The sequence below is a fragment of the Aulonocara stuartgranti genome (genome assembly GCF_965226115.1).
Source record: "Aulonocara stuartgranti genome assembly, chromosome: 7".
Taxonomy (NCBI): Eukaryota; Metazoa; Chordata; class Actinopteri; order Cichliformes; family Cichlidae; genus Aulonocara; species Aulonocara stuartgranti.
The window spans coordinates 58,771,167-58,790,742 of NC_138945.1; the positions used below are offsets into that span (position 1 = coordinate 58,771,167).

At 40.1% G+C, this 19,576-nt stretch overlaps 1 protein-coding gene across 8 annotated transcripts in view; it reads right to left on the reverse strand.

Annotated features, from left to right (window-relative positions):
- The window catches only part of mef2aa (myocyte enhancer factor 2aa), a 68,372-nt gene extending 57,700 nt beyond the window's left edge, over positions 1–10,672 (reverse strand). For 4 of the 8 annotated variants that reach the window (XM_082538444.1, XM_082538439.1, XM_082538445.1 and 1 more), the window contains exon 1: positions 5,723–5,902. The gene's annotated coding sequence lies outside the window, so the exon portion shown is untranslated. Of the gene's footprint in view, positions 1–3,207; positions 3,416–4,160; positions 4,185–5,722; positions 5,904–10,463 lie in introns of those variants that run through there. The other 4 variants (XM_082538441.1, XM_082538446.1, XM_082538442.1 and 1 more) reach the window with 4 other exon arrangements.
- Positions 10,673–19,576: the final 8,904 nt, after the last annotated feature.

A 19,576-nucleotide genomic window follows, 5' to 3' on the forward strand; every position in this document is an offset into this window, starting at 1 on the left:
ACTATTTTCACCTAGATCGGCAGCCCACAGCACACAGATGGAAAGTGGACTGGGAGAAAGGAAGAGGACAGACGGGCAGACGCACAAACAGCGGGCAGACTCAACACCTCACTTGCAATCACAGTCACACTATGAAGAGCTGGGATTTGGAGACTGGAGATGCAAAGACAATCATTTCTGAATGCCCTGGATTTAAAGGGACAAGTTTTGACTGAATTAAAATGCAAAAAAAGAAAGAAAAGAAGAAAACATGGCCTGACTATGTACAAGAAAGAAAAAGTAATATTTAATTTTCTGGATGATTTCAGAAGTAAAATGATATGTAACTATTGAACTCGGCCAGACTTGCACTTTAACTTAAGTGGGCAACATAAAAAAGACAATCTCATCATCCTGAATCTACAGAAAAACATACTCAGTGCACAATGGTTTGGAAACTCAAATGCATAACTCACTGCAATGTTCATGGTGCTATAGCTGTGCTCAAACAGTAGAGAGGAAGACAACTTTAAACTGTAAGTCAGAGCCCTGCGGTGAACCGGAGCAGCTTCCACAGAGCAGAGGGGGCTGGGGTCACTTCCTTTCCCTGTTCATATGGCTGATGTGTGCTGGAGAATAATAGGAGGAATCACATCCCCCCAGCTGTTCTAGTTCACAAAGCTTCTCAGACAGACAGAAAAACAAGGATATTACAGACAAGGCCTTCTTCCTGCAGATGAATTGGCCACAGGGCCGGTCCAGCTGCAGGAGATCCAACTGTTCCTTCCCAGAAGCTACTGAACTTTTAGTCAATGGGCTTTGTGTATGAGCTGTGACACCTAAGTCTCACAGCTGTAATGAATACACCAGCCATTGATAAACACTTTTTAATGCATTCGACTTTTATTTTTGGTAACCTAATGGACGGCTAGATTAAGTGGCTGTAACTGATGAATCAAAGAGCCTATATTAGCCCTCTCTAACAGCACAGTAAACACCTCCATCACTTAGACAACAGCAGACTTTGAAGAGAGTTTTACTTTGCACACAGTTCAATTGTTTGTCTGTTGATGAGGCTTCTACTTCATCGCCTCTATACAAAGACAGAGAAGTTAAATCTCCAGCGAGAGAGGCTTTTTAAGATCTACAGTAGAGCATGAGTAATTCAATACAGTGGGGTATATTAGCAATCATGGGAGATCTTTTGATCTAGTAAATTATATTATAATATATTCCTTTGATTTATGTGTTTTTCAAAAAGTCTCATTAAGATGCGGCTAAAATGCAACTCAGCAAAGACATGTCTTTCTTAACTTCAGCTTAGTTTTGTACGTGATATTGTTTAGCTACATCATTGACTAATATTAGGTCTCCATGCAGGACAACAAGATGAAAACAAGGTGAAAAATACTGACTGAAAGCACGGGACGCGCATGTTTTCGCTCTACGTCTTTTGAGTTTGGCTCACTCACTTCAGAAATGAAGCACAGTGTGATTCTGTGGTTTTTCGTGCAGTCCAGAAAGTCAAAGAGGCGAGGAGGCATCTTAAAGGTGTTAAATGATTTGACTTGTTAAAGTCATCACCTTTGCTCTAGCACATGCTTCCACAGTCTACCCTCCCAAACCACACCAACTGTGGAAGGCCAGTTTATGCTTAACACAGTAGCCACAACCCAAGAAACCAAGAAATTCTGAGTTTAAAAAAAAGCAATAGCATAATTTAAAAAAAAAAACATTAAGACTTGATTCTTCACCATTATAGTCTGCTTGCATTATGGATACAAATAAACTGACAGGGTACAGTGGCAAAAGCAGGCTGACAGCATTACAGTGTGGCTCTGTGTGAGGATCTTCCTGCTGAGTCTCCTGTGTGGTCCAGGTTGCAGAGGTGAAGAGACCTCCAGCCAGGCCTTGTTTGAAAGAGCAGGAGAGACAGGAAAAGACGGTGCGGCCTTAAGCTGCTCTGCCCTGCTCAGCAGCACATGTGCTGAGTGAGCCAAAAGGGTGGCTTACCACCAGAGGTCTCAGTCAAGGGCAGGACAGTTGAAAGGTCACTGCTAGCTGTCTTGCTATACAAACAGTACCTCAGTGAGTAATGCCTTCACCCTCTGAGCTGTTATAGAGCTTTAAAAAATACTAGAGATGATGAGCATAGTTTATAACTGTCAATTAAATGTAAGCATTCAATCAAAGAGCTATGATTTTTTTAAAATAATTTTTCTAAATAATTTTATATTGTTTATCAGCGCCTTAGCACAAGTTTTGCCAGTGGGCTTTGTGATGTCTTAATTAAATTTCGGTTTATTTTGTGTATTTTAATCAGTCAGATACTTCACGCAAGTTGCTGTTGTCAGTCACCCAGTGCTAGTTCATGCCCATATCAGTGGTTCACGGTCACAACACATGAATGTTCTGTCTTTAAAGTAAGGCACCGGCACTAACCAAAGACCCATAGTGACTCCCACAGTCCAGAATTTATCAGACATCTGATCTGATTAGCATTAACAAAATTAAAAGAAAACATGTAACTAAACATGAGTAATTATATGTATATATTTATAATAACAATTAATAGTCCATTGGGAGCAGTCTACAGTTAGCTGTAGCCTAAAACATTATCTCCCAGGCTCAAGATTCTGCATCCAACCTCCAGGTCTCACAGAGGAACGCTGGAATCTCCATGCTGATGATACAGCTCCAGTAAGGAGTTCCAACAAACAATGAATCACGCTAAGATGTTTTAGTTAGGAAGACTGATTATTGTTATGCATCTGACTCTTTTAAACATAGATATTAATTCAAGTTCTTGCAAAGAAAAAAAAGCATACCACAAATTTAAAAGAACGATAGCCGTGCAAAGAAGAAAAACAGAGAAAAGACAACTGTGCGTTAAAAAAAAGTGTCGCCTCAAGCTAATTGCCGTCAGTGAACAGACTCAGTATCTTGTAGCAAGTTTAACGGACCAAACCAACTCACACAGCTGGAGCGGTGTTGGGGGTGCTAGAGAACACAGTATAATGAGTTTAAAGTTAATAACTAGCCTGGTATAGACACAACTTCAAGGATTCACAAAATAAAACTAGGGATTCAAAACACAGACAGATAAATAACCATGCAAGAAATTTCAAATAAATATAGCAATCAAACTACACTGTATAATACTATAATAGCCATAAGGGCCTTAATTTTCTTAAGAAATCTGCAGCATAAAAGAACAGCTTGGCTTACCAAACAACCAGAGAAACACTATCCTCTTTAACGGGCCAAGAATGTTCAGCTTCTATCTCTTATTTTTTATTCAATGCATCCTTGGCTTTCAGCTCTCTGCTGTTTTGTCCTCCTTGAAAAAAAAATGTCCTGGGAGGAGGAGAGTGAAGGAGAAAAGACTTTCACTCAGTGATTCAGAGGCATCGTGTAAACGCCAGCATTCTCCTTCTGACAACCGGCGTTAATTGCAGATCCGACTCGCCCACACACTCCACATTTCTCCTGGAAGGAGAAGCTGAGACACTGAGATTGAAGTGGGATGAGGAGTGCAGTAAAAGATGCTGCAGCTGCCCATTCCTCGCACCGTCACCACCTCTCATTTCTCCCTTTCCACTGAGAACTTGTGCTGAGACGCAAACAAGCGCTTACGCACATTTACACAGGCATGCAGGGGCACACAAACATCCCATATAACAAGGCTAAAACAGTTACTAAACACTGGTAGTCATTGTGCAATACCAGCCATAACGATTAAATAAATACAGGACAAAACTCTCATATTATCAAAGCTTTCTGTGTGCTTGTCTAATGGACGCTATAGAACATTTGAGGTCTCTGAGGTTAGTGCAACAGTTCACAGCGCACGTGAGAAAGACATTTACGGCAGCCCTATCTGTGCCTTCATACTCATTCCTTTGACTAATACATGACATAAATTGTTAAAATGATATTCATTTCAGCACGATGAAAAAATCCCTCATCCACACATTAGACACAGGAGGTCACGTGATGTAGATCATGAGCAACAAGGCCCATTACTGGCGAGGCCTGGGGCAGCACAGAAGCTAATGACTGCAGATTGGAGGGTGCTTTAATGCTTTGCTTTAGAAATCACTGGCAACCAGCTGGTACGGTAACGTGCATGCTTTCAGAGTAGCGGTAGCACAAAAAGGACAGTGAGAAAATGCAAGTACCCTTTAATGCTGCTGTAACAACTCGTGCCCCTAGAAAAACAATGAAATTTGTCATTAGTTCAACCTGATAAGGGGGTAATATACTGTAAGCAGTAAAATAGTTACAACTGTGGTAAAGACAAAGTCACGTTTTATATATGCATGCAACATACAGAGGGGTTTTTTTTTCAACACGGCAAAACATAAGTTTGATTTTGCTGGGTTTTATCCACACAAAAGGCAGTTTATACGTTCAAATGTGAAGCACAACCAAATATTTTCCACACAGTAGATCCACTCATGAATGAGCTTATAAAATCAGGACAATTTCAAGTCTTATTTTCAGTTTCAACTGAATAAAAACTACTCCTTCTGTGCAATATTAATGAGCTATGCAGGGTGTAGCATACACTAGAAACATTTGAGAAGGTCAGGTTACCGTTGGCCATTTCCCACTCTGGCCAGGGGTTAAGGTCACCAGAGTGCCAGAGATTCAAAGAAACACCAGGCAGCAAAGGTTCTCTCGCACAATCTCCGCTGGCCAAAGATCCTTATGCAGCTTAACTTAAAGGTGCGATGCCCCTGTCACTATGCCTGTCACTTAAATGCATAAAATGTGTCACCTTCAAGTGAACTTATTAACCAGGGAGAAATCTTTAAGGTCAAAGATCATCTAAAATATCTCACATCAATTCACTTGATTGGGCACGCTTTGGCTGAGCATATTTCAGTTTTAACCAGTCGCATATCCCTTCATCTATTTCAACTAACTATGAAAATATATAGTACATATATGTATACATATACAATATAGGCAACTACCTCAGCTTTGACTTTTATCATGCCAATTGCTCTAATGAAAGAAAAAGTTTGTTTATTCACGTTATAATGCTGTACATCTACAAATTAAAAAATACCTGCATACATAAAATGTATTTTATTTTACTTTTTTTTTTTTATTAAAGGAGGTTAGGTGTTTAAGGAAAACATACAATCTGCAGTAAACTCACGCCAGACAACTTTTTTATTACCACTGTCACCGTGTGAGCTCGCCTGATGTTGTCAGTGTGATGGCTCAACAGTGTTATTATATACACACTGATTACTATTTTCCCCCAGGAGACTCGCCCGTTTTACAAAGTATGGCTAATCATTTCACACTCTGGACAACAAGTCAGAATCTGTGTGAGTTTTAAGACTCACAATTGACAAACCGACCATGTAGTCGAGCTTCTAGTACAACTTATTACCGGCTTAGAGATGAGTCCTATAAAAGTTTTTAACAATTGACAGATATCAACAGCGCGCGCGTCTAGCTACACCCTCCCAAAATACGACACTTGGGTATTTTACGACACGGAAAGCGACTAATTACCAAGTGTGACTTATATTAAATGACGCCACTTTTTACGCTGTCTTCTCGCAAAAGCTACATGTTATTAGGATACGATAGATAGATGTCTCCTAATGTCTCCCAAATCCACACTCTACGTCTCCCTCTTGCGCTTTTCTACACTCACTCTCACTGTAGCTACAGTATCGCTGCCACACTCCGCAACATTGTTTCTATTTCCGTTACTCACCTTTACTCCCAAGTCAGTCGCTGTATATAGACACTCTATATCGGTGACTCCAGTGGATAAACGTAATTTCAGTTCACATTTACACGCTGACTGCTATTTTAGGGGGAGCTGACAAACTCAGAAAAGCCAGTCTCCCTCTTGTCAGTGAGACTCCTCCCCTCATCTGACGAACTGCCTCTGCCCCCCACTCCCTCCTTTCTCTCTCTCTCTCCACTATCTCTCTCACACACAGCGTCAAAACATGTAGAGAACAAGCTGTCTAAACAGTGTTTTGTTTTTAAACTTCAACATTCATGTGAGGTGAACATTAATCCATTTTGTGCTCATTTTCAGACATGGAACTACCCCCTCAAAAAATTGTACAAAATCAAAGAAAACAATTATAGAAGCATGTCCTCAATTCCTCTTCCTTTAAGGCGCATTTTTATTTAAAAAGCTACTTTTCCGAACTCACTGGCCTCGGCCTCATTACAAACTACATTTGACGTCATATCTCTAAGACAACAGCGATGGAATTCGGTTTGAAGGGCAGTTCCGTCGGCCGATGAAAACTCGCAGCGCCCCGTGAGCAGCTAATCGGAGCGGGAAGGCGGGACCTTCGTGACTCCCATACGGGCATGTCACGTGTATTTGCGGGGGTCATCGTCACAGGAGGTGTGGCTAGCAGGGGCTGTAGTGGCGAGTGGCCCGCCCCGCTGTTTATACTGGCGTTTGGAGGCAGGTGTCATTTTCTCTTGCAATTATGCGTTTATTATAGATTTGATAGACTTGATTCTGGAGCAAATTTACAAATGAGTGGCTATTACGATTAAATGTGGCAGTTTAAAGCTATTTGAAGCTAACAGGGCTTTCTGGTTTGAAATGGAGCCTGAATAGAAGGACCCTTTTCTTCTATTTTAAATACGAACTTGGACTGTATTTACCAAGAAACTATTCTAGCTACAATTTACTTTATAGATTTATCGCATAAGATTTATTTCTTGATGTCTTACTACCCAACATTGGAGGTGAGCTTCCCTCCCTCCAAGACATCTACAGGAAGCGCTGCCTGAGGAAAGCGGGGAGGATCATCAAGGACTCCAGTCACCCCAGCCATAAACTGTTCAGACTGCTTCCATCAGGAAGGAGGTTCTGCAGCATCCGGTCCCGTACCAGCAGACTGAGAGACAGCTTCTTCCACCAGGCCATCAGACTGCTGAACACGTCATAGACACCTCAGCTTCATTACTGGAACTTCAACATTATGCACTACATACTGTATATAAATGCCACTTGTTTTGCACATATTCAACTCTGTATATTTTATTTTATATATTTTATTATTATTATTATTATTTTATTTTATTTTTTTACTATTTAATTTGTAAAAATGTGTATACACACACACACACACACACACACACACACACACGTAGGAAAATATTTAGTATACACATCCAGAAATGCATACACTATTATATATTGTACATATATTTATTAGTTTCAGGTTGGCCATTCTTGTATTTTGCTCGTTTGTGTTGTTGTGTTTGCACATCTCTGTTGCTTGTGGGGCTCGCACACAAGAATTTCACTCGCATGTGCTGTGCCAGTGTGCCTGCACATGTGATGTGACAATAAAAAGTGATTTGATTTGATTTGATTTGATTTGATTTGAACAGCAGGTTAACATAAACTCTGTCTTAACAAGGTACGCCAGGTTACGCCTCACACAAGTTAATTATTCATTTTAAAATAATTACATTTGTTAGCATAATAACCCTTTTCCCCTCCAAGATTAAAAACATAAATGAAAGAATGTCCTTGATATCCTTTTGTGGTTTTGCTGCTTTATTAAAGGATCCACTTCCTGAATCCTCAGTCTTTCTAAGAGTGAAACCCAGAAGTCTCACAAACGTTTTACACATTAAACTACATTATCTATTTGTGAAGGAATAGAATCACTCATTCATATACAATAGCTTTTTGGGTAGCACATTTTTATTAATATACAGCTGATAAAATCAATTTTAGATCACAAGGAGTAACCAAACTTTCAGTGTCTGAATGTTTTCACTTCCTCTAAATACTTTAGAAATGGTAGTCAGAGCAGCAATTTTGTATCTCTGCAAACACACTGTATGGTTTGATGGTGCTATGATGAAACATTTTATACTTATTCAGGAATGACGGAGAGGGTTTTGTACAAAGTTGATTAGTGTTTGTTTCGTCTGTGGTGCATTGTGTTATCTAAGTCACCAGTTAGTTTGAGCTGTAAAAAGAAAGGCTGTGTTTAGTGTTCCTGGGACCTCCTGACTCCTCATAAGTCTAAAGCAAGAAGTCAACATACCTTTAAAAAAAACTATTAAAACACAAAATGTCACAGCCTTGGAATAATTAGGCCAAGAAACAGCAAACTAACAGATTAAATGGCAAATCAGTTAGTTTCATTCTATCATGGACTTGTGACCTGTCCACACTGTATCCTGGAATATGCTCCAACATCCCCCACCCTCCACCACCTTATTAAACTGAATTGGATCAGCACTAAAGAAACCCTGTCTTTCTCAAGACTTTTCTCAAGACTTCTCCCTCCGTGCCAAAAAACCAAAAAAAAAAAAAAAAGCCAAAGTGATGAAATTAAATTTTAGAATAAGTCCTTAAACAAAAAGGGAGTAATAATGTTTCCATTCTATCTACAGCTGTTGATTTACACTGCCCTACCATTTGATTCTGAAAATCATGCTAGCATTTTAAATCATAACATCATATTGCCAGGTAACGTACATTTCTGGTTGTTCTTTCGTGGGAGGCCATTTAATTATTATTTTTTGTGTGTTTCCCAAATTTACTATGTATTTATAAGCACCACATGACAGGGTTAGCAAGTTTTGTTTTGTTCTGTTTTGATTGTTAAATATTGAAGTACTTTTAGTCTAATGAGCAATTCATGCAGTTGTTACACTTTGATGAAGTCATTGAAGCCTTTCCTGTAATTTCTGGATGGCTGAAAATTGTAGTCAATAGCAAAAAATGAATATTTTGCACCCAGCAGTGCTTATATTATAACAATGCTGGTGCGAGATCTATCTTTGAAAAGATTTTTGTTTTCTTTATCCAGACAGAGAAGAACATATACTTTGTGTACTTTAATAAGTATTATTATGTTGTCTGTGTGGTAAAAGTTCAACCCTCTTTGATATATTGTAGCATATAAAAGTGGTATAATATATTACATAATATATGATGTATGTTTTCAAAGTGACTGAATCTGTTAGCGACTCATGTGTGGTATTCTGTTATTAGAAGATTAGTACTACTACATTGTTAGTACAACAATATTACATCTCATAACCAAAACAAAAATCAGCATTGTTTCAGCTTTGTCGTGATCCTTTATGAGTTCCAGCTGGTTCTTATTAGGGGTGCAACGATACACAAAATTCATGGTTCGGTTTGATACTTTGGTGTCACGGTTCGATATTTTTTCGATACAAACAAAATGTTCATGCCTTTTTAAATTATCATTTATTAAAATTATAAATATATATTTTAACTCAAAAGTACAGTTTTTAAATTTAATGTTGCTGAAACAACAAAATAAAAAAAATTAATCGATCTGATCGAGAAATCACTCATCTTGGGAAAAGAGAGTTTATTACAGAGAAATGACTCTTTCCAAAATAAAAGCTATACTATACGCTTCTTCTGGGGTATATTCTCAGCAGCATATTAAACATATCAGGTCCCCATAAGGAGACTCATGTGCTAACTGCTGTCTAAATGACTCGGGTAAAGTTTGTAGCATGTGTGCTTGTTGTTTTTGTCTGCTTCCACTTTGCACTAGGATGATGTCGGTGTAAATGTGCTGTCATATTCGTTGTGTTCCCACTAGCGCTGTCAGCGTTAATCTCGTTAAAATGACATTAACGCCATAATGCGGCAAATCTCCGTTAACAAGTTGCCACGGATCACCCCGTGCTTGGGGCTGGACAGCGTCAACAGGTTAACAAGCTAACTGCGCTAACGCACTAGTTCCCACAGCTTGAGCATTGCGTGACACATCCGATATACTGTTTTACTTTTGTCCATGATGCACCAGGGTCATGCTTCACATGAAAACCAAGATAGTTCCAAACGCCAGATCTGAATGAGGGTGGGGGAGGTTCAGTTTCAGGTAGCGTTGAGGCAGTTGCCATGTTGCGACGAGCTTAGCTTCTGTCTTGCTAGCTTGTGCTGCGCTCAGTGGATCTGCACTCGACAGTGCAGCCTAGGCGGAGTAGGCGCAGATCCACTGAGCGCTCAACACAGACAGCATCGTCAGAAGAAAAGTTGATAAAACAAATAAAAAATGTTGTATTGTTCGATACATATGCGTACCGAACCAAAAGCACTGTATCGAACGGTTCAATATTGATACAAGTATCATTGCACCCCTAGTTCTTATATATCTAAGTTCTAAGATATCACCTTAGCAGCACTTTTGCGTTAACGTGTGTTACCATCATCTCAAACTGAGGCTAGCAAAAAAGAACAAACAACAACAAAATCTTCTGCTATTAAGAATACAGAAGAACATCATTGTAGTGATCTGCATTACCTGTGTCAGTTTAATCCAATAAAAAGCAGTAGACTAATATATGAAAAGCTATGTGCAACCCATATTATCCTGGATGGGAGATAAAACTTAAAATGACATTAGCATCACATTTCGCTTCACATCCTGAGTGAGGACTTCAAGCCCTTTGTGACACCTGTGTCTTACCTGTTGTTCTACATGCGCCTTCACAGAACCTGCTGTTCCAATCTCCACCTTTCCTTCTGCAAGCATTGACTTTCCTTTTTTCTTCTTTCCGTTCTGCCCACAAGTCTTCTTTCTGCTGCTTTGTGTCACTCTACCCACTGATTTACCTCAAAGCCAGACCAGCTGGCTTTGGATGCTTCCCTCAGAGCCCTACGAGGCCCGTCTTCACACCCTGTTCTTTCTCTTGTCCCTTGGTCTCTCTGCCGGCACAGAGCAAGGGGCAGTGGTTTGAAGGGTAGGACCCCAGATGGACATAGACATGTCGGGCATGCATTATGTGATGGGGCTTGGCTCACGGCTCTCTAGACCAGCCACAGCTGTCAGTCATAGCTTCACAGATGAAGGTGTTGAGGACTTTTTTTTAAACCCCCTACTCTGTGAAAAGGATCATAAGAATAAAAAACTATTTTTTTCTAACACAAACAGTTTTTTAAAGAGTGAATGCTAATGTAGTTCATGAGAGAGTTTGTTTTTTTTTGAGTGAAACAAGTCACAAGTCACAATATTTTTCTCATATATCAAACGTTTGTTTGCCTTTATCAATTAAGCAGCTTTTTTTTTTTACACATATGACACAGCAAGTGATGCATTTCAACCAGCTGAACGGACATGCCAAATAATGGTTTGTTCCAGCAGGGTTTTGATGCCGACAGCTGGCATTTCCAACTTACATTGCGCCAGACCACAAATAGACCCAGACACTCTCCAATTAAAAAATGCATGCAGCTAGCTTTATTAAGCCGTACAAGTCAAGTCTGGTCTATCTTATGATCGCGAGGAAAGAAATAGATGCTTGTGTTGTAAATGAGAAAAACACAAACAGAACTCAAAGTCACACAATTTCCTAAGACAGCAGTCAGACTACAAGGATCTAAAATAACATTTCATTATCTGAGGCTCATTAAAACAACAGTTCTAAAACCCCTCAACACTCCTCACCAATCACCGGTTCTCTCCTCGCTGCGCATTACACCTTAGTCATGGGACATGCACTGCTAAAAACTGTCATGCTGAATATCACTGATATAACTGAATAACTACACTTATAATGACTCTGATATATAAGTCAACCATTAGAAAAACAGTAGTATACCTTCTTAAATAACCACCAAATAAGTTTATTTATTAAATGTGAAAGTAACAGAGTTGCATAAGATGAAAATACTTTCAGTCTCGGAAGAGATTTAACAGCATCATAGAAAAGTGTCGATTGATTGAAATTATATTTTTTTCAAAGTGCTACAGCTTTTCCTCCAGACTGATTTTAATCATATTAATGGTACAGAAAGTCTTCCAACAAAGTCATATCTGAGTCGACCGCAGCAATGTGTTAGATAATCAAGATCGAGATCTAAAAATACTCCGTGTCTCACAGTTTGAAAGTCTTCTCTCATTACCCACTGTAATTAAAAGTAACCAAGGCATTCAAGCTCCAAATAGCAGACAACTGTTAATGTGAAGAGGTGACACTTGAAACTAAATTCCTTAGGATACAAGTTTGCTGAGGAGAGCGGAGTAGCTAACACGATATACGTGCACTCCAGTGAATGTGGGTCTGGAGAAAGGTGCCCGCTTAGGCTTAATGGTCAGCTAGCAATCAAATGTTTTCTGCGCAAAGCAAGACGCTGCGGTTTCGGTTTATTTGCTCTATAGAAATAATGACAGGTATAACTTTGCAAGAGTTCTGTGATGTTTCTCGCTTGTTATGTCTCACTTCTGTACAACTTTGACACTCTGCAGTAGTTTTGTTGAGCAGTTCCTGAGGCAGAGAACGACAGCATACAAAGGTCCTTATGATGAGCTGATGATCCCTCTTGAGATTATCAGTCTCTTGGGTTTCTTAATGTATTCGTCTCTGTTTATCGCACTACTGAATGCTTATCAGCTGCAAGGGGGAGTAGCTCAAACATCCATTCTGTCTTGTTTGCTTGATAGGCCCCCTTTTTCCAGCAGATGTGCAGAGATTTGGATAATAATGCAAGTTCTTTAATTATCTGCAATATTCACACAAGTCTATAGTTCCATTTCTGAAATTTAGTCTCAATTGTACTGAGCTCATTAAAAATTGAACAAGGTCAGGAATTAATCTGCTCTTGCCATTATTCATTTTGTCTCCAATATCAATTTAATTAATCACCTGGAATGACTCAAATGATTAACAGTGCCACGTACTACTGAGTGATTTCACAAACATATTGTGGGTTTTTTTCTTAACATCCACCTAAGGATCTCACTTATTAGTAGAAGAAAACATTCGAAGTACTTTCAGGGTTTGTTTTTTTAATAAATCTTTAATTTTCTATGAGTTTGTACTCGGGCAGTTCACTGTTGGCTAATTTCACAGATTTTCTGACTCGATGATTGCATCATAAGCAAAAACGTGTGCGAGCGTGTCTGTGTACGTGTGAGTTTCTGACATTGCCAAAGCCAGTGAGCAGGTGCCATCACTTCTCATTCCCACCATTTCCAGTGAAAAGACATGTTGAGAACGAGACGGATCAGGGGAGTCTGCGGAAGGGAATGTGTGGGAGAAACCACTTTAATTCCTGCCTTTCAGCCAGTTCTCCTTGGCATTTTAGTTACGATTGCACATCAAGCTAATGCTACTGTAATTGAATTTGTCAGACTGTATAGCAGGAAAGCCAAAAGATATCTAAATCTACTCTCAGTGTACAGTACCTGTAGGCAGGATTTAAAGAAGACAGTGTCCTCCATTCTGATCCAAATGCTGTTTAACAGCAGACTCTAATTTAGCATATAATTTGAAATGCCATTACTAACTTGTGTTTACTGGTTTGTTTACATATGTTGCTGCTAAACTGCTTTCTTTAAGCACAATTACATTTTCCTTCACAATGCTCTATTACTGCAGAGTTCCTAAAAAGCTAAAAAGCTACCCTAACATGCATTTGAAGGTAGTAGGTGCCCAGTTCTCACTAAGCATTATGACTCACACCAGGCATACAGCAGCTATCCAACTCTAATCCACAAGAGATAATTTGGTATTCATGTTTTACAAATGTGCTTGAGAAAAATCCCTAAATCTTTTTGGCATGTGCAGTCGAGAAAGTCGTGCAAGCATGTCATCCACCATGAAAAGGCAGCTCGATGGTTGAGCAAAGCGAGGCTTTGTCTCCCGAATTCAGCCCGAAAGACATTGCCATCATCATCTTCCTTTGTTGCGGACTTTGTCTTTCCAGTATTTTACTGGTTTCTCAAAGGTAAATAGAGGCTTGACTCACTGGGACATGTGCAGTTTTCCTACAACAGGTAATAAATTTGCGTGTCAGGCCTGCGCGTCACAGATTAAACATGCTTTGTTTAGGATGATTTATGAGTGCAATGTCGCACTGGGTGCACTTGGCTGCAAGAAGCTGAGGGTTTGATGGTACGAGGGGGTAGCAGGTGGGGCGGTGGGTTGGTAAGTGTCAGATTTGTCTTACAGGAAGACTGATCTGTAGCTGCTCCGAGGGTGCCCACTGCAACACACACCTCTGTCATTAATCACACACAGCCTCAGAGAACAGAGTGCTTTGTCTTCTCCTCCTCACACACCAGTGCTGCAAGCTGTCACCGTCCCGAGAAAAGCTTACTTCAGAACAACTATCAAGAAGTAAAAGAAACTGCCTGTGCCCCCTGAAACTGCAGATTGTATACTCACAGAAAATGGTACAAAGTTGCAGCACTAAAACACGACTTTCTTTGCTGTTCATGCAGTATGGCAGCCTTACTGCAAGACCATAAACTGTGCTACTCTTGCATTCGTCCTCGTGCAGAGAAGGTTACCTAGACATACAGGATTAAGATCATTCACTGTCCTCACGCAGAAACGGCTGATTCAGCAGGTAGCACAAACCATGTTGACTTATAATCCAAATACAGCTGACTGCTGATGCCCCACTTTCCACCGATCACGCACACTGACTCCTTCCATTCTGAGGCTGAATTTGAGGTAATTAATCACAGTGGTAGCAGAGTAGCATGCTATTACGCCCAGAATCTTCTCACAGTACGATCAGTTGATTTTGACTTGAAGCTTAACATCAAGAGAAAAACACTCCCGACAGTAACAATGTATTGCGCAATAGTGCTTCAGTTTAAAACATCACGCAGGAAGGGCCATTCTGCGTCGGTGAGGCGAGAGTTAGTCCTCAAAGCTATATTTGCATTAGTTGTGAGTGCCATGTGATATTTTGTGCAGTTTCCTGTTTGATCTCTTGCAGCAAAAGTCTATCGAACCCTGACACAAAAAATCTCTCATCTGGATTTTACTGCAGCATCATGTTCATAATAGGAATAATAGCAGAGGAGGAAGGGCGTTTATATAAAGGGAGAGGCGAAAGTAAGCCGATATGATAAAACTTGTTGAGTAACATATAGGCCTTAACTTGCCATTGCCCAGTTTGTTCAGTTAAGGTGAGCAAAAGGAAAAAGCGCAAACAACAAATAGTTTTAGTTTAAAAAGGCAGAAGAAAAGACCACGCATGGCTCTGAAGCTCAGGTCTAAATCCAATATTTAGAAAAGAGATCAAAGCATCTGACTTGTTTCAGATGGTTTTACGTCTGCACTTTGATTAGTTTTTCTGCTAGTTTTTTTTGGTTGTTAGAAAGTCCTGTGTGTGTCTGTTTTTTTAATCTTTACCCTGAGTCTCTCTTTTGTGATTTCTGCTTGCACCTTGACGAGTGCATTTGCTAGTATCTTGCAGGATCTTTATGCATTGTGTGTTTTTGGAACCTTGGAGTGTTTTTGCTACCTGACTGCTTTAGTTACAGTGCAGACCGCCTTCGTGTGCATGCCCTCTGCTGAGTTCATTCAAATTTGGGACTTTAATCTGTGCCCTCACTAGTCTGTGTTTAAATCTGCGTTTGGTTCTAGATCGTTGGATTGGTTATGCAGTACGTTCGGTCACGTGAAGAAGAAAGATTTTGTATGACTCTATGCAGTCCTGTTAAAAACAAACTACACATAAGCACGCAGGACATTTGATAGCTTGTGGAAAAGACCTTTAGGAGCAATAACTTGTAGTAATCATTTTCTGTATGACTTTATCAGTGTCTCACGTCGCTGCAAAGGAATTTTGGCTAAAGTTTCTGTTCAGTTTTGCTACAGTTAATCGACATCCATTAATGCACTGCTCTCTTAAGGTCCTGCCACAGTGTTTCAGTCGGGCTGGGGTCTTTGACTAGGTCATTGTAGCACAGTGATTCTTTTCTTCTTCAACCTTTTGGCTTGTAGAGTTGCTGCGGTGGTTGAGATCATTGTCCATGACCTAGTTTCAGCCATTAGCTGTCAGACAGATGGCCTCACATTTGACTTTAGAAGACTTTGGTATACAGAGTTCATGATTGACTCGGTAACTTCAAGGTACTCAGGTCCTGTGGCTACAAAAAAAACCCTTAAAAGCCCAAATCGTCACCCCTCGACCACCACGCTTTTCAATTGGTATGAGGTACTGATATGCTGTGTTGTGGTGCACTTTGATCTTGTGTGTCCAAAGGACGTTGTTTCAGAAGTCTTGTGGTTTGCTCAGATGCAACTTTGAAAACCTAAACTGTGCTGCCATGTTCTTTTTAGAGAGAGGAGCCTTTCTCCTGGCAACCCTTTCACACAAGCCATACTTGTCCAATCTTTTTCAAATTGTACTTTCATGATCTTTAATATTTAACATGATAAGGGAGGCCTGTAGAGTCTAAGAGCTCTTGGGGTTTTCCTGCAGTTACTCTGAGCGTTGTATGGTCTGACCTTTGGGTAAATTGCTGTGACGTCCACTCCAGAGAAGATTGTGACACTGTGTTAACGCACATTTGTGGGCTCCAGACCAGCAAACTGCCAGAATGTCTGCTTTTATCGAGGTACTCACACTGGCTGATAATTAATTAATCAAGTGCAGTTGATTAGCAGCACCTGGCCGCTACTTACCCCCTAATTCCTATGCACAGTTTTTTTTTTTTTTTTGTTGTTGCTTTTTTTGTTTGTTTTTTAACAGTACTGCAAAAAACTGGACTCTTGCAAAAAACTTCCTTTTTTCATGACTGTACTCTGTCTAAGATACCTTAGACAGAGTACAGTCTGCACTTAAATACAGGCTGCACTTAAATACAGGCTAAAATTTGTAATCTACCCTGAGCATCTCATAAACGGTTAATTTCTGAATGTGACCCTTGGTGGTCAGGAAGGGGTATAACGATCTGTCAAAATAGAGCTCAGGTCCACAAAGCCTGCTTTCAGTGTGGAGAGCCAGATATGTGAAGTATATAATTGCATGCACTGTTTAACATTTATTACATTCAGTACACCATTGCGGTTTGTTTATCGTAACATACCAGGCAAACAGAGTAAATGTGCCTAGGCAAATATTTGCAGCACTATATCAAATTCAGCTACCAAATTAAGGATATCAGAGAGGCCAAATAGGGTCGCGTGTGAAATAACAGAGTTGTTAGGCCATTCACTGTTCCATACACACATGCCCTATCACACGAGTGGTTGAAGTGTTTGCACACAGAGCTTTGCCGCCTGCGGGCTTATATATCACACTGTGTCTTATTAAGAGCTTTTACAAAATCTGGCTTTCACTAGCCCCCCTTAGTCACCACTGTGAGGGTAGCGGACTTCGGGACCTTGGTTTGTACACAGCCCTGACTAAATGCTTTTTCCTCCCTGAAAAGATTGGGGGCAGTGCATGTGGATGATAGATAAAAGCAGAGAGTGGAGATATCATAGATGTTCTGAATATATTCACGGGGAAACTGGTTTAAACTGATATCCTTTAAGGAGATCACATATATTCAGCTTTCCTGGATGTCATGGCTTGAGGTGATTAAATTTACTGTCTATTTAGATGTGCCTCACGACAACCTTTACAGCATTCCAAAACATACAAAAAGTGACCAATACTGAAAAAAACATTCGACTCTTTGAAAATGTCATTTATAACCAGATTGTCTAGTAACTTGTTGTGATAACCATGGCGACAGTGCAGTATTAGCCTCGTGTTGCAAGTTCAGCTGTCACAAAGACAAGCCAGACAATTTTGCACAAAAGTTATGAGCAGTGACCACTGACCCATAAATTGTCTCCAGCTGCAACGCTGAGCCACAGAAATGACTTCACTGTAATCGTTGAAAGTTGTTACAAATTCTGGGTGTAGCCTATGTCCTATTCCTATAGTCACCAAAATAGAGGACTCCATTTTATTATAGAATGCTGGGAATTCCCCACCATTTCCTCTTGCTCTTGACCTCCCACCCTCCATTGTATGTGCAAGGAGAAGGTCTGAGGCCGGAGAAGAGAGCGCAGCTCTGCCAGGCTGACAGATCGGCTTGCCGTGCCCTCTGCTGCTCCGTCTGCACTGCGGCTCCATTGTTCTGCCCTTTCAGGTCGAGCCCCCGGGCAACTCCTCAACATTGTGTCGGACAGACCTGCAACCTGATACCACAGCAGCAGGCGCCTGCCTACATCCCCATGGAACACTGATGCTTCATCATGCACTGTATATGAGCATGTGGGTGTGTTTGAGTATGTACATTAAGTTTCAGGAGAGAAAAAAATTATTTCTATATAAAACTATGGTGGAGTAACTGTTCACCACTTTAGTCTTATCTGTCGAAGATGTGAGCGATCAGCGTGCAAGCAAATCACTTATACGTTCATCACATGGAAAAAATGTTTACATATTCAAGGAACCATAAGAACAGGGGCAAACCTTAGACTACACTGCAGTGGTATGTATGTCTACACAGGCTTGATGCTCTTATTTAGCAGCAAACTATACAGCCGCAGTCACATCTTTACAGCAACAAGAGGAAGACTGACATCTTATCTCACCTCCACAGAGAAATGGAAAAACTGAGTCTGAAGAAGCCTATAGCAGACACAACACAACAGCCTATACACATCAAAGCAAACCCCAACCAAGCTGAGCATGCCGTTGTGTGTCACTGAGGAATAGTCCTCTTTTTATGTAACACACAGATGATTAAAGAGTTCAACACAGCAAGCAGACTAATGACTCCACTGGGTTGCAGGGGAACTCAGGAGAGAAGAAGGCAGGGCCTCTGGAGAATATGTGCTGAAACAGGGATAGGTTCTAAAATATACAAATTTATTCATCAGAAAGCAGTCTTTTTTATGCCATCGTTGTGTGTGTATGCGAGTGTGTGCAGGTGGCAGAGAGTGAATGTGAGCAAGGAAGGCGGAGGGGGAGAGAGGGAGAGAGATGAGAGAGAAAAGGATATAGCAAGTCTGATAGTATCAGCCTTCTGTGAGCTGTACAACATCAAGCAACCAGCAACAAACACTGCAACAAAAAAACTGCAACTCTGCCATAATGTCAGTTCCACTTTCTGAATCTCTCTTTTTTTCTCTCTAATACTATAATGTGTATTTTTAAAAATCATTAATAAGTCATCTGGCACCATTTAACAGAGTTTTTCATTTGCTTTTGTCCTCCGTTTGTGAGACATAGCAAAGGAGGCAGAAATATATGAATACACATACATACACATACATAATCCATTTTATTCCAATTGTTAAACTGTCCATCATTATTACAGGAAGGATTCATGACCACAACCTAAATTTGATTTTTTTTTTAAAGTACTTACTATACTATACAAGAAATTTCCTCGCACAGCACATAATAGATACTTTTCCTACTCTTGAAATGATTTATCATCAGTCATATTCATGTACTGTTTGTGCACGGTTATTGCTGTACTGGTGTTAATTCCAAACACACCCACAAACTAGTCCTTAAAGAAACATTTTGTATTTGTACAGCAAATTCCACACAGTTTTTCCCTGCCCAAAACAAAGTTGATTTTCCACCATTTTTTCTAATGCCTGTCATGGGATACTAAAGCCTGTCTCAACACATACTGGAGTAAATGAACAGAGCATAGCATACCAGGCAGATTCAAGTTATATCATTAACTTTGTACTGTTTTCATCTCTTTCATTTGTCACGTTGTTGTATCAGTGGATAGCTCAGTGCAGTCAGTACATGTTTGTGTGTGTTTTTTTTCCCTTTTAAATCCAGTAGCCATGTGAACGGAGACGTCTAAAAATTACA